The sequence below is a fragment of the Dryas octopetala genome, chromosome 5, assembly GCF_963921425.1.
Source record: "Dryas octopetala chromosome 5, drDryOcto1.1, whole genome shotgun sequence".
NCBI lineage: Eukaryota > Viridiplantae > Streptophyta > Magnoliopsida > Rosales > Rosaceae > Dryas > Dryas octopetala.
Genome location: NC_141370.1, coordinates 10,166,943 through 10,180,641, shown reverse-complemented (window position 1 = coordinate 10,180,641; position 13,699 = coordinate 10,166,943). Strand labels below are relative to the sequence as shown.

At 32.1% G+C, this 13,699-nt stretch overlaps 1 pseudogene; it reads right to left on the bottom strand.

Annotated features, from left to right (window-relative positions):
- Positions 1-738: 738 nt before the first annotated feature.
- LOC147284154 (transcription factor MYB106 pseudogene) lies at positions 739-2,588 on the bottom strand (annotated as a pseudogene).
- Positions 2,589-13,699: the final 11,111 nt, after the last annotated feature.

Here is a 13,699-nt window from a genome sequence, read left to right as displayed (position 1 = left end):
TCCTATCTTCATCCTCTACATGATTATGTGATTGATTTGAGCCAATTGTAAGTAGAACAGAAAACCCCAAATTGAAACCCACGTACGACCGCCGTGGGCTCCTCTGTGTATGGTGGCTGGTTTAGGCTTCCTTCATTCGATTTTCCTCCTTTTTCAATCCTTGGACATTAGTGAGATGAATTCTAAGAATTCAGTTTGGCTGTTGTTTTGTATAAAACCCATGTTAGGTAGCTGCTGAAAGTGGCAGCCATTGTGAATTTCGGCCACCCTTGACTTCCCGACAAGTATTGGGTCATTCTTGGATTGATTGTTGACTGGTTGGTGATATTGGACAGGTTGTAAAAGCTTGAAACTCTTCGATTCGAGGTTGATCGATTTCTGAAACCCTAACCGAGTCGCGGAAGGTATCGAACATGAGAAAATGTATAATTCAATTCTGTTTATTTTGCGATGCTTGTGGGTTATTGGGTTGTATGTGAAATAATTTGGTTGTGATTGATGATTAGAAGTTTGAGCATATTCGAAAAGCTCAATTATGTAATTAGTCGGTTACCGAACGTGGAACCGAATTGACAAGGTGGTTTAAATAATTCGGTGAAGCTAGGTTTGAAGACGTACGTTGGTTTTGTACAAAACCAACTTTCTCAAATTGTACAAAACCATTTCTTGGTACAAAATATTATAAATATTCAAATTGGGTAATACAATCATAAATATACTTAATTATCACATTTTTATTCAACAGTAGTAGTACTGACTGCAATAATATTCATTGCCAGATTGGCCTAAGAGTTGATGATGATCATCTGAGATATCCACCATGCTTGATACCGATGCAGCAGATATTAATGTTGGAGGCTCAAAACCACATGAACTAACACCAACATTAACATTACCAAACGAAAGAAAATGATCTTGATCAGTGACGTTGGTGGCACCACCGACACCGCCATCTTTGCCGCCTACAGCCGCTGTGACTGACTTTGACATCAACAGGCTTTCCCAAACTCTTTTTAAGTCAAGACATTGTGGTAGTGCAGCAAGCTCATGATGATTAGCAGGCTTAGAGTAGTAGTACTCTAAATCTGATGTTGGGTCTGCAGGATTAATGGCATTAATATTATTATCATGTTGGTGTATTGATTTAGAGTCGCTCACAAATTTTGCTTCTGCTTCAAGCCTAGCACTTTCCCACTGAGCCATGTGGGCGAGTTTTGACAAATTCTTGGCTGCAGCCTTGGGCTTGTGGGTTACAGGATCGAGCCCTAACTTGGCCAGTCGCTTCTTGAGATGTATGTTCCAGTGGTTCATTATCTCATTGTCTGTTCTCATTGGCAAGTGCGCAGCTATAGCCGACCACCTACAGTCGACACATATATATTTACATGCACTCATATACCATTAACATCAAGACTTACTGGAACACATCATCTCTATTATATATATTTAACATGAAGACTAATATATTGAAACACATCATCTCTACTATCTCAAGTATATTATAAAGCCAAGACCCACACTTTGGTTACAAACTTCATCAAAGTGTTGGGTTCACCTAAAATAGTCATTATTAAGCAAACTAGCTATTAAAAGAAATGAAACTTTAATAAGAATATGAGCTTTTCGTATAAACCTGATCTTTTAAATTCTAAATTTAATCCTTTTTCAAAATACGTATTTGAAAATACCTAAACCTATACACCTAATTGAAAATACTAAACCAGTAACTAGGTACATACTACATATATACACACAAGATGATACAAGTAGATAAGTTAAAAGAGGCTTTTAGATATCCAAATACTCAAGTCGCTATTAGAGTTAGCTCAGTTTTTGTTTTCCTTCCGTTTAGGATTTTAGGCCCATTGACTTTTTAGTCTAAGTCAAGATAAATAATTCTTTATTTTTGTCTTTTCAATTTTCCTCTTAAGAAAAATAGGGAAAACAAATCAAAATCTTGATTTTATATAACTTTTTCCCAATTTTGAATTACTCCTAACATACAAGCTGACAAATTAGAACTGAGCGCTTATGTAAAAATATTTTACACAATCGAGTGCTCGACAATAGTCATTAAGCGGTAGGCATTATGTGCAAACGTCCACACCTAAATGAGCATGTATATATATATTAAATTAAGACACCCTAAAATTGTCCATATATATTATATATGCTTAATTACCTGTTGCCTAGAAGTGCATGAAGTCGAATGATGGTTTGGTCTTCGGCCAAACTGAAATTTCCCCTCTTAATATCAGGTCGTAGGTAGTTTTTCCACCTTAGTCTGCAGCTTTGGCCGCATCTTTGAAGACCTATATATAAAACACAGGCAGCAAGTCCCACATACAACACAAAACAATATTAATTGTTGAGATCGAATAGAATTGAAACTGTGAAAGAATAGTAGCTTATTAAATAGCTATATATAGCTTGAAGAGTTGAATTGCACCAGCTTTCTGGGGCAAGGAACGCCAGTTTCCCTGGCCATGTCGTTGAATGTAGGCTAAGAGCTTCTGGTCCTCTTCAGGAGTCCACAGACCTCTCTTTTTGTCCCCCGATGATGCACCACCGCAAGTCGACTTTCCCATCTGATGTTAATTAAAAACTATACAAAATGAAAAAGGAAGAAGATCAATTCATGAGTGTCCGATTGATACGATTGTAATTCGATTCTTTGAGCTAGCTTCAAGTACAGTACTATTGAGAAGTTAGCTAGCTAGCTAGATGGAGAGTGGTATATATATATATATATATAGAGCTCAATTCTATGTGGGATTCCCATAAATAATTTTATTTATAAAATCTCTCTGAACGCTTATTCCATATAGTATTTCAATGATCCGAACGTTTATTCTTTAGGTCTCTATTCAAATATCATCTTTTAAAAAAATTAACTGAATCGAAAATAATTTGTCTATTTAACTTTGACCAAACAAATAGACGAACCAAATATTTTTGACAAAATCATCTATTTGTTTGATCAAAGTTACATAAGCAAATGATTTCCGATTTGGTTACTTTTTTGCAATGATGATCTATGAATAAAAACCTAAAAATAGACTGTTCATGTGTTCAAAAACTACATAAAGTGGGCCCATTTACCCCATCCCACAATTAACACTAAATGTGAGATCTCACATTTGAAGCTCTTTATATATATATATATATATTACATACCACATTAATAATTAACCTTTCTCGATCATTTCCCTTTCTACCACTGCAACATATCATTTCTATTTATTATATAGTAACTTAGAAAAATTCCCTTCAAATTCATATTTTCTACATTAAAATCTATGTCATTATTTTTTCGCGTGTGTTAACCTCTTTGACTACTTACCAACTAATCATTCTTTTATTTTTAATCAGTATTTCTTAAATTTTAAACTTTGTGAATTCCTCATATGTCTTCCGAAGTTGACTTTTTATTTTAGGTAACGTCTGTATTTACTCTTTACAATTTTTTGTGCTTTAAATGCTAATATTCATTGTTGGACGTACATTTTTTTCGAATGTCAATCATGAATATGTCCATATATGATTTTTTTTGAATTATGTTAATAATCAAACCCTTTCCATTGAGGAATTCCTTAAATAAGCTTATCTAAAGGATCTTTTGTGGAGTCCACTTCACATTGTATTTTGATGATCGGAACCGTCTATTTTTTTTTTATCTCCATTTAAAGATCATCCTTATAAAAAATTAAGTTAATCGGAAATCATTTGACCGTTAGTTAAATGGTCCTCATTTCACGTGTTTATCGAAAATATTTTGTTCGTCTATTAATTTGATCAAAGTTTGATAGTTTAATGGTTTCTAATTTGTCTAATCTTTTGCAAAGGATAATCTTTGAATATAGACCTAAAAAATAGATGGCTTAGATTGTTGAAATACAATATAGAGTGGGCCTCATGAGGAATCCCTTAAATAAAATTATTTGAGGGATTCCTCAATGGAATGAGAGATTTTTTGGTGTGACCAATACACCGTCGCGTGGTGTAACCAATCCAACGTGTCATAATATGGGTGGATGTTATTAATATTATACCCTAGGAGAGATAAACATACCGTCCAATAATACCCTTATACGTTTGATTGGTTACACCACGTGGCGGTGTGTCGGTTACACATTAAAAATTCTCCAATGAAAGGGGCATGTGTTAATAATTATAAACAAATAAATAACCTACACAAATTAAAGAATCTATATGAATTAAAACACCTACATTATAATGTACCTATAGACAATTCTCGGTTGTAGGTTTCTTATTTGACTCAATCATGGTATGAAGAAAAAAGAATATATATATATATATATATATATGCCCCTTATATATATATATATATAAATATAAACGAAATACCTCATCATGTTTAATATTAAGGCATACCTCAACAGAAGATATATTTATTTATGGGAAACTTCCATTTAGGTCTTTTAATTTTACAATTTGCTGACTAAAGCCTTATGACTTTTAAAATTCTAACTAAAGTCCAATAATATTGTAATCATTTCATGTTACATAATATTAATCCATTATTTTCTATTTTTTTCATACATACCAGGCGCCAAATAGTCGACGGTCATTTTCGAGTGTTCGGCAGTGCATTTTTACTTTTTCGTCAAATCTTGGTTTGTCGGCTTTATATTAGGTTTTCACTCTGAGATTTTGGGCTCACCCAAAATCTCATAGTTAAAACTTAATATGCAGCCTCTATAAACCTCATTCTATACCCTAGGAAAGTAGAGGTTAACATGTACCTTATACCCTAAAAAAATAATGACATATTTCTTTGACAAGGCAATGGTCAAAGGACATTATTTAGAAAAAAATAAGGATTTTATTTGGGAAAAAAAAAGTCATAAGGTTTTTTTCTAAATAAGAAATGGTAAAATGACTAAACTGTAATTTTTCTATTTATATATATATATATATCACACCATAAAAGGTGTCCTAAATTAAGTTTTTAATGAATTTAAGGGATTCATTTACTACCTAGAGAATTAACGGCAATTAAAGAGTGACACAATTTAAAAACAAATATTAATTACATAATGGCACAATTTGTAAGTAGTAGAGATCTAATGGAATAATGTTGTCATACCTTGAGCAAGATTTTGAATATGAACTTTAACTATTAAAAGTAAAGTAATGGTGTTAGACTCTTAAAAAAACAATGTAATGGTGTAATATCGAAATCACTAATTTTTAAAAAAGCAATATGGTTTAATAATGTTTAAACATGTTTTTTCAATTGAAAAAGTTTAAAACATTTTGTTGTATGTTCTTATAGCAAGCTAGGTGATCATAGTTTAGATCTACCTGTAGTATGTATGATGATTTTTATGTACGTAATTAATTTTGGAGATGTTCCAAATCGTTTTCTCCTTCGTCCTTCCAGAAAAAAAAAAAAAAAAAAAAACCTCTCAATGATAAATAATTTTACACGAATTATAATTTGAAAGAATTAACATAACCACACAAGCATAGTACACCATTTAAAGGTGCTTGTCTTTTTCTCCGAATCCGGGCCTGGAGCACTTGAACAAGGACTATTCCAAAAACTGTAGCATCCCACAAAGCGTCAAAGCTCACTTCAACATGGACCACGTATACAAGACATATTTGTTTGACGCAAATATTTCTTTTTAACGACTTATTCACCATTTAAGTATTTAACGACTTAGTCACCATTTAAGGGGGTGTACTCAATCAAGACTTTTAAAGACTTTTGTTAAATTAAAAAGTCAGGAGGTACTCAATCAAGACTTTTATATACTTTTAAAAAGTCTATGAAAATCAGGGGGTACTTAATCAATACTTTTTAAAAGTCTATAAAAGTCATACGGTACTCAAAATGTCAATGACTTTCACAAATTTCTCAAATTTATAGATTTTGAAAGACTTTTGGCATTAAAGTATACATACCAAATCTTCTTATTTCTCTTACATTTCCCCTCAAGACTTTGAAAGACTTTTGAGAAAAGGCTTCCCATTTTCTCTCTTCGCCTCTTTTAGCATTGCATGCCTGCGTGTATGTCCCTTCCAATATTGATACATCTATCCCTTATATTGTCCCATCACTATGCCATTACATATAAATAGACCTATCATATACGGTTCTTGGAGATTATTCTTTCATCAGCTTGTCATTTTTTGTTTGATTTCACTACTTTTTTATTGCCCTTCTGTTTGATTTCATTGCGTTTTCATTGCCCTTTGTGATATACGGATGCTATTATCTTATAATATTTCACAATGATATTTGTATAAAAAAGTCATTGAAAATCTATCAATGTCTATGAAAGTTTTTTAATAAAACTTCATGAAAGTCTATAAAAGTCTATAAAACTCTTTGAAAATCTATCATAATTCTAAAAGTCTATGAAAGTCTATCACTTAAAAAAAGTCTTTAAAAATCTGGATTGAGTACACCCTCCTTAATTTCATTTTGCAGCAAGCGAACAATAGGGAGAATAACCAATTGAAAGCAAAACACAGTAGGTAGAGATATGATGTGCTGCTAATACACGTGCAACTATTTATTTATTATTATTATCATTTTTATTTTTAAAATAAACTTGTCGAATTATTGGTGAATTTTAGGATTTTGGTTTAAGATTATAAGAGTATGTGGCAAACAATAAAAATGAAGCTAGTTATTGACTTTTTATATATATTACTTGAGTTTAACGTATACAAAATTTATAGGCTTAAGTACAAATACATATATATATAAAATAATATATACATATATGATTTTTTTGAGGGACCTTTTTTTTTGTTATTTTTTATTAGTTTTATTTTTTTCATTTTAATTTATTTAGTTTTACTTCTTTTTAATTAATTGTTAGTTTGAATCTTTTTTTATTTTATTCTTTTTAATTTAAATCTTTTTTAGTTTAAATTTTTTTAGTAGTAATATTTTTTGAAGTTTTTAGTTTTATTGTTTTTTAGTTTTAAATTTTTTAGTAGTAATCTTTTTTAGTTTTACTGTTTTTTTTAATTTTGAAATAAAATTAAAATTTTATTTAATATGAAAATATTATTTTATCTCTTATTTTGATAAAAGTGATGATTTCGTCCTATATTGATATAATTTCTAGATTAATATCTTTCGTCGATACAAAACTAAATATGTATTTGAAAGAAGTATATGTCATATTTAAAAGAATTCCCTTTATAAATTTCTTAACATTAAGATTTGAGGTCGTTGTCTCTTTGACTCTTTCTTCCATCAAGAGTTTATTATTGCTGTCTGGTTTTAATTATGTTACGATGCTCGCGAAGTCGCGATCGTCCTGACCATAGCCCTGTTCCCCCTCCCGGGTATTTTATGTTGGGCCAGTGGGTGTCAGACATTGGATGCAACAATTAATAATGTAAATGATGTGCATGAAGTTGAACATAGTGAAGGACACCCATATTTAAAAAATAATAATAATACACGTACAATTATTGTCAAGTCCACGGTCCACCCAATGAAAAAAAATAAAAAAAAAAGTTTTCTGAATTTGTCTCTGCCTCTCCATTCCTCACCGGTCCTTTTTATATATTATTCTCTTAACCATTTAGAGATTTATGGATTTAGAGATTGAATTTTTATGCAATAGTTGTGGTATTTCTAATTTATTATTAAATATTTGTAAAATTAAATGAGAATTAATATTTGATTATCCAAATTGTTCAAGAACTCAAGAAAAACTAGTGTAATTTGTTGGATGTTGGAATATGAGATTGCTTTTAAACTCAATCTCAATTATTGAAATTGCAAATTTGGAAACCAAGTAAACTCAAAATTTTAATATTAAATTCTAGTTGCATATTACTAGAAAAGTAGGTTGCTATTGTGTGATTTTGTTTTGTAAAATATCCTTACATATCATGTTTATAATATATTACCAATAAATTATAGTTTATAATGTCGGATCATCCACAAATTTCGAAGAGAATAAAAAGTATTATTTCTTATTTTAAGAAGACAAATGACTCGATCATCTTCATATGCACTAATTTGTGATTCTGAGTCTTAAAGTGAAGAAGTTGAGACTCAAAGAGTCGAGTTTGATCCAAATATTGAGATTACTATTAGTGCGCGCTCTTGAACGTGATCCAAGATTACGTCAAGTAATATGGAAGTATTCTCTTAATGAACATGATAATGTTCGAAGAGCCTATAATGTACTTAAAACTATGTCCCCCTTAACTAGGTGTATTTTTATGTTTATTAATGAAATTTTTTTGTATTGTTGAAGTTTTTTAGCCCTCCCCAATTCTAATTCATGGATTCGTCCCTGGCCATCAAAGTCATTTTTTTTTCTTAGGTGAAATTGAAATGCATATTCTATTATTATTAATAGTATTGCTAACATTATTACTATTAACGAAACTGATCATTAAGTCTATTTTAAAAATTTTCTTGATAAAATAATTTATTTAATGTGATTAGTCTTAAAAGGATCCAGATAGTTCACCTAATAGTCCACATAGGTGTGTGATCATTTTTATTAAAGAGATGGTCTATAATAAAGGGTGTCAAATGGGTTAGGTTGATACGAATATAGTACAAACACAACATGATTAAAACGAGGGGGTTATGAACAAAAAATGGGCCGAGTTTGCATAAGCACAAAACGGACCTCATGACACAACTAAATAGCCCGAATTAGGTCGAAGTTTTTAGCTCATTAGGTATGGCACGAGACGAGCCAAACACGACACAAGCACAAAATAAGTCTGAATGAGGCACGACTCGTTTAACATTATTTTTTATCTTTTTAAAGAATTTTAATTTGGAAAATGAAGAAGATAACATATTCTCTACCCAAAAAAAAAAAAAAAAAGAGAAGATAACATATATACCTTGTTCTTTCTTTTTGGTCGAAACATACAAACCTTGTTTATATAACAAGTTTGTGGGGAAGATAATAAGTTTCCTCGACGTGCATAACAAGTGCAACAATTAAGAGAGATAAAGAGTGGGAAAGAGAGAGGGTTACATGATAACTGTCTTTGTTTATTTTATAATTTCATCTTTAAAAGTATAGTCGTTTTGTGAATAAATTGTGCTAGAAAATGCAATTTTTTTTTTTTTTGGTCGAATAGAAAATGGTATTTCAAGTAAATAAATTTTTGATAGATCTATAACACAAGAAGGTGTGGGCCGTGTGGCTTAAGGGGAAGAAGAGTTCAGCCAACTCATTATTGCAATTTCACAGGCTTTTATGGTATGTCATTTTGTTGTCCATGGCTTTTTATAATATGTCTGACAATACACATGCTGAATAAATATGGAAGAGACGAAAAACAAAAGCATAAAGTGTAAACGCCATAGGTAATTACTAATTAGGTCCCAAGTCTACCAACTCACCCACCTTATTTACTCGTTCAGCAAACGCTTTACTGCCAGAAGTTACTCCTACACAGCTGTGGTTAACACGTGTCCATGTTAAAGATAAAAAAATTATTGCCTTACTCTTAAGTCTTATTTAAAGATGGCAACGGAGTTTGACGATTCTTGCCCCGCTGACGTCACACGCTGACATCACACGCTGACATCACACGCTGACATCACACGCTGACATCACCTACACTAGGCCTCCTTAGTTTCATTGTTCAGATTTTAAAAATAGTTGTAAAAAGATTTAGAAATTAGAACCCCAACTTTTGTGTCTTAATTTGTGTTTTAATTTAATGTGACAAAACTAAACAACACACGTCATTATTTTCTTTATTATAATTATATACATCCTTATTTATTTATAATATTATATTAAAATTATTTTTATTGAAAGATTATTGTATCCCTCCAAAATTCAATTATCCTAATTCATCTTATCTAATTTTCTCTTTCAATTTCTTCTCTTCAACCCTACCATTAATCCTATATTTCTAATTCATTTTTCATCTTTCTTTCTTTCAATTCCTTAGATTTTTAACTTTTCATTTTGCTTATTTCATCTTTTTATATCATGTCTTATTTATTTTGTTTAATAGATGTTTCCATTAATTGCAATTAACCATATCTTGAATATAATTGCAGGGGGAAAAAACAGGTTAGGGGTGTTGGGGGGTAGAGAGAGAGAGATTTATTCTGTTAAAAATATAAAAAAATAAGGATGAAATTAGTATTATAAAATTTGTTAATGTTTCCTTGGCATGAATATTAGTTGTTCGACATCAAAAATGGATATTAATTGTCGGTCGGTTTGAGAGAATAACCACAAAGCGATATAAGCAACCAAGATATATAATTGGTGCCAAACAGAGAGAGAGAGAGAGAGAGAGAGAGAGAGAGAGAGAGAGAGAAAAGAAAAGGGTTGGAAAGAATTAAGTGGGGGGGGGGGGGGGAAGGAGTGTGGAGGAAGGAATGGTGATGGTGGAAGAAGGGGAAGAATGGTAGATGCATGGTGGCTATGGTGGACGGTGGTTATGGTGATCTGAATTGAGAATCACAGTAAAATTCGTAGATCATTTTTGTATTTAACCCTTATTTATTTTATAAATGAAATTTTTGTAAATTCATAAAAAAGGTTAGAATGGTATTTATAAAAAATAATGTGATAAATGAATAATGATATATATTTAACTGAAAAAACATTTTAATTGACATGAATTCCACGCCACTGAGGAACAAAATTGAGGCACCCTAGCATTACTCATAATAGTTATATTATAGAACCAATTACAAAAAAAAAAAAAATCAATAAATATTTTCAATACTACATATTAGTCAATGAACTTTTTTAAAATACCATAATATAGTCACAATTGACTAAAATTGAATAATAGAAAGAGATAATTAGACTTAAGTTATTTGAGAAAACAATTTCTAAACAGAGACCAATGAGCTTTTTAATTCATAGTAAAATCATTTTAATTCATAATAAAGTCTTTTTACTAAGTTTCATGTCACAATATTAATTACCACTACACAAAAAGAGCATTTCCATGATACTTGAAAAATGTCATGGAAGGGTTTCGATGAAGTTTTTCAGGTGCCATAGAGTATGTTCTAGATATCGGTGCCATGGAAAGTATAGACTTACTATGACACATGAAAAACGCCATGAAAACTATTTTCTATGATGTGTTTGAAATGTTATTGAATTTGTGACGTTTATGTGATGCCATTAAAACGTTATAAACGCTATTGAATAATATTAAGTTTATATGGCGTTTAAGGCTTGTCATCTAAAACCTTTAGACGACATGTTTAGATTGTCATTGAAAGGGTGTGGAATTAGATGACATTTTCTTAACGTCATCTAAAGGCTTTCCATGACACGTTTGAACTGTCATTGAATTTATGACATTTCCTTAATTTGATGTCATTAAAACTTTTGTTATGACATTTTTAAACGCCATTGAATAATATGAGTTTTAAAAGTAATAATAATAATCAACTAGTTTCAATATTGAAAGTAGTTTTTTCCCTGCAAAAACAACTCATCCTTAAAAACAATATTTTCATCAAATTTATGATCCCATTGCATTTCGTAGAAATTCAAAAGCCAGAAATTTCGTAACATTCTTTCATTACCACTAGCAACCACCTTTACAAATATCTTTACATAGCTTACATAACAATTTTGTAATTAGAGATCGAGAAAAGCTACAAGAGTACTAGATATAGCAAACTACAATAGTAAATATTAATCAAGTACCAAAGATGTTGATGGAATCCTATATGCTTCAAAAAGTAATTGAGTTAAGCTTTTGATACTATCTTTTTTCTCCAAATTGTCTGATATGAGACTAAGAATTGAGTTTCTGCGTGAAAGAAAAAACAAAACATAAGAACACATTAAAAGCCTGCTTGAACAACCACGTACTGCAGATACAAATTGAAAGATCTGCAAGACTGCTTGAACATCCACTGCAGATACAAGCATCATCGATCTGTTTGCTACAAAATCTATTTCAAAAAGAAAACGATGTTAGTCAGAGAAACAAACCTTGCAGCTCTCTATTCTGACATTTCACTTTAAGAATACATAGTTGATTTATATTGGATTGTTGGTGTGTGCATAAAAGAGTGAATTCATAATTTTTTATTTTTTATTTTAAAAAGAGTGAATTCATAATACTTTTGAAGATGTGTAATTACAATTAAACTTATGTACCATACATGCACACCCATAGTATCGCATAATAACCCTAGTACTTGCAAAATTCTTTTTCTAAAAGGAGTTAGAGATATATTAATTACAGCGATGACATATTTCTTGGTGCAATGAATCATAAACACCCCCAGGAGTTATAGATATATTAATTACAACGATGACATATTTCTTAGTGTAATGAATCATAAACACACCCCCCCCAATAAGTTGCTTGAGTTCTACTACGTACTTTCTCATTTTTTAACTAAACCATCTAATTCTCACCACTTTTTATTAGTCTTTGGTTGGGTTATTCTTAAAAAAAAAAATGTAGGATCTGTAATGGAATTTTTAGAGTTAGCATGAGTTATTCTCATTCCTACTTCATTGGTTGTTTGAAGTTGAGATTGTACAAGTTATATAATGTTTTTCATCAGATAATTAATTTGACATGTGTTGATGCAAATTTCCGTAAGATAGATGCAACAACTTAGAAATGGTGATCTGGATGATCAGAAGCCTTGCTGGATGATAACGTAGATGTTGAATCGAGATCTTCCTGCAGATGAACACAAGATCAAAGGAGATGGACCGATGTGGTACTAGCCAAACACGCTCCGATGATAAAGTCAGTGATGTGTATTTGGTGGTGTTTGAATGTAAGTAGGGAAGGAAAGGTGATGAACTTGGGAGAATGGGAAGAATAAGGTAAATGTTCTGGGTTTATTCTCAACAAGTTGGGTATGCTTTTGGTGAGTGAAAGTTTGTGTAAGTGTTTTTCTGGTGATAGATAGATAGATGGATTTGTGCATGAGAGTTGGTTTATATAGGCAAAGGAAATTGTGAGGAGTAAGTTACCTGCATGTGGTTGACTGGTTGAGAAAGATCCACGCGTTCGGTCATGAACAGTGGCATGCACAGCTATCCATCTCCTTTGCATTCAATGCTGCATTGAATGCAAGTATGGAAGATTCAAGTAAACCCCCCCAATAGTCATGAATGTGAGCTGGGAAGTCTCATCTGTTAGAAGATTCTATCAGGTGCACTTGAGTATGGCGGTTCGTCCCAACATGATCTTCCTTGGAATGACGGTGGGAAGCCGAGCCGAGCCGACCCAAACACATGTCTTCACATGTAGACATAAAAACCCATGTGTGATCGAATCGGGCATGGACAGTCGAACCGAGCCGATCCGATAGGTAGAGATCCCTTCAGGTTGTAGCTGGCCGTGACTAGAGTCTGAAAGGATGTTCGTCCCAGGGCCGAGCTGAACCGAACCAGGATGACCGAGGAAAGATGAACAGTCGATCCTTTGGAAGATCCTCAGTTCGGGTTGGACCGGGTACGAAGGGCTCGTCATGATGCTCAGAACTGAGCTGACAGAGAAAGTGCCGAGCTGCGTGATGATGTAGAGGTCAAAGTTTGTCCACTGAAAAGTCAAACACTGAAGTTGGGTCTGACCAGCCACGTGTCGATCTACAATTGGTTATTAGATCGGTGTAGGTTTATCCACAAACAGGAGTCCCTCAGCTTCCGATCCGAACAGACAATGATGGATTGGAAGTTGAAGAATGGTGGCCCATAGAAAA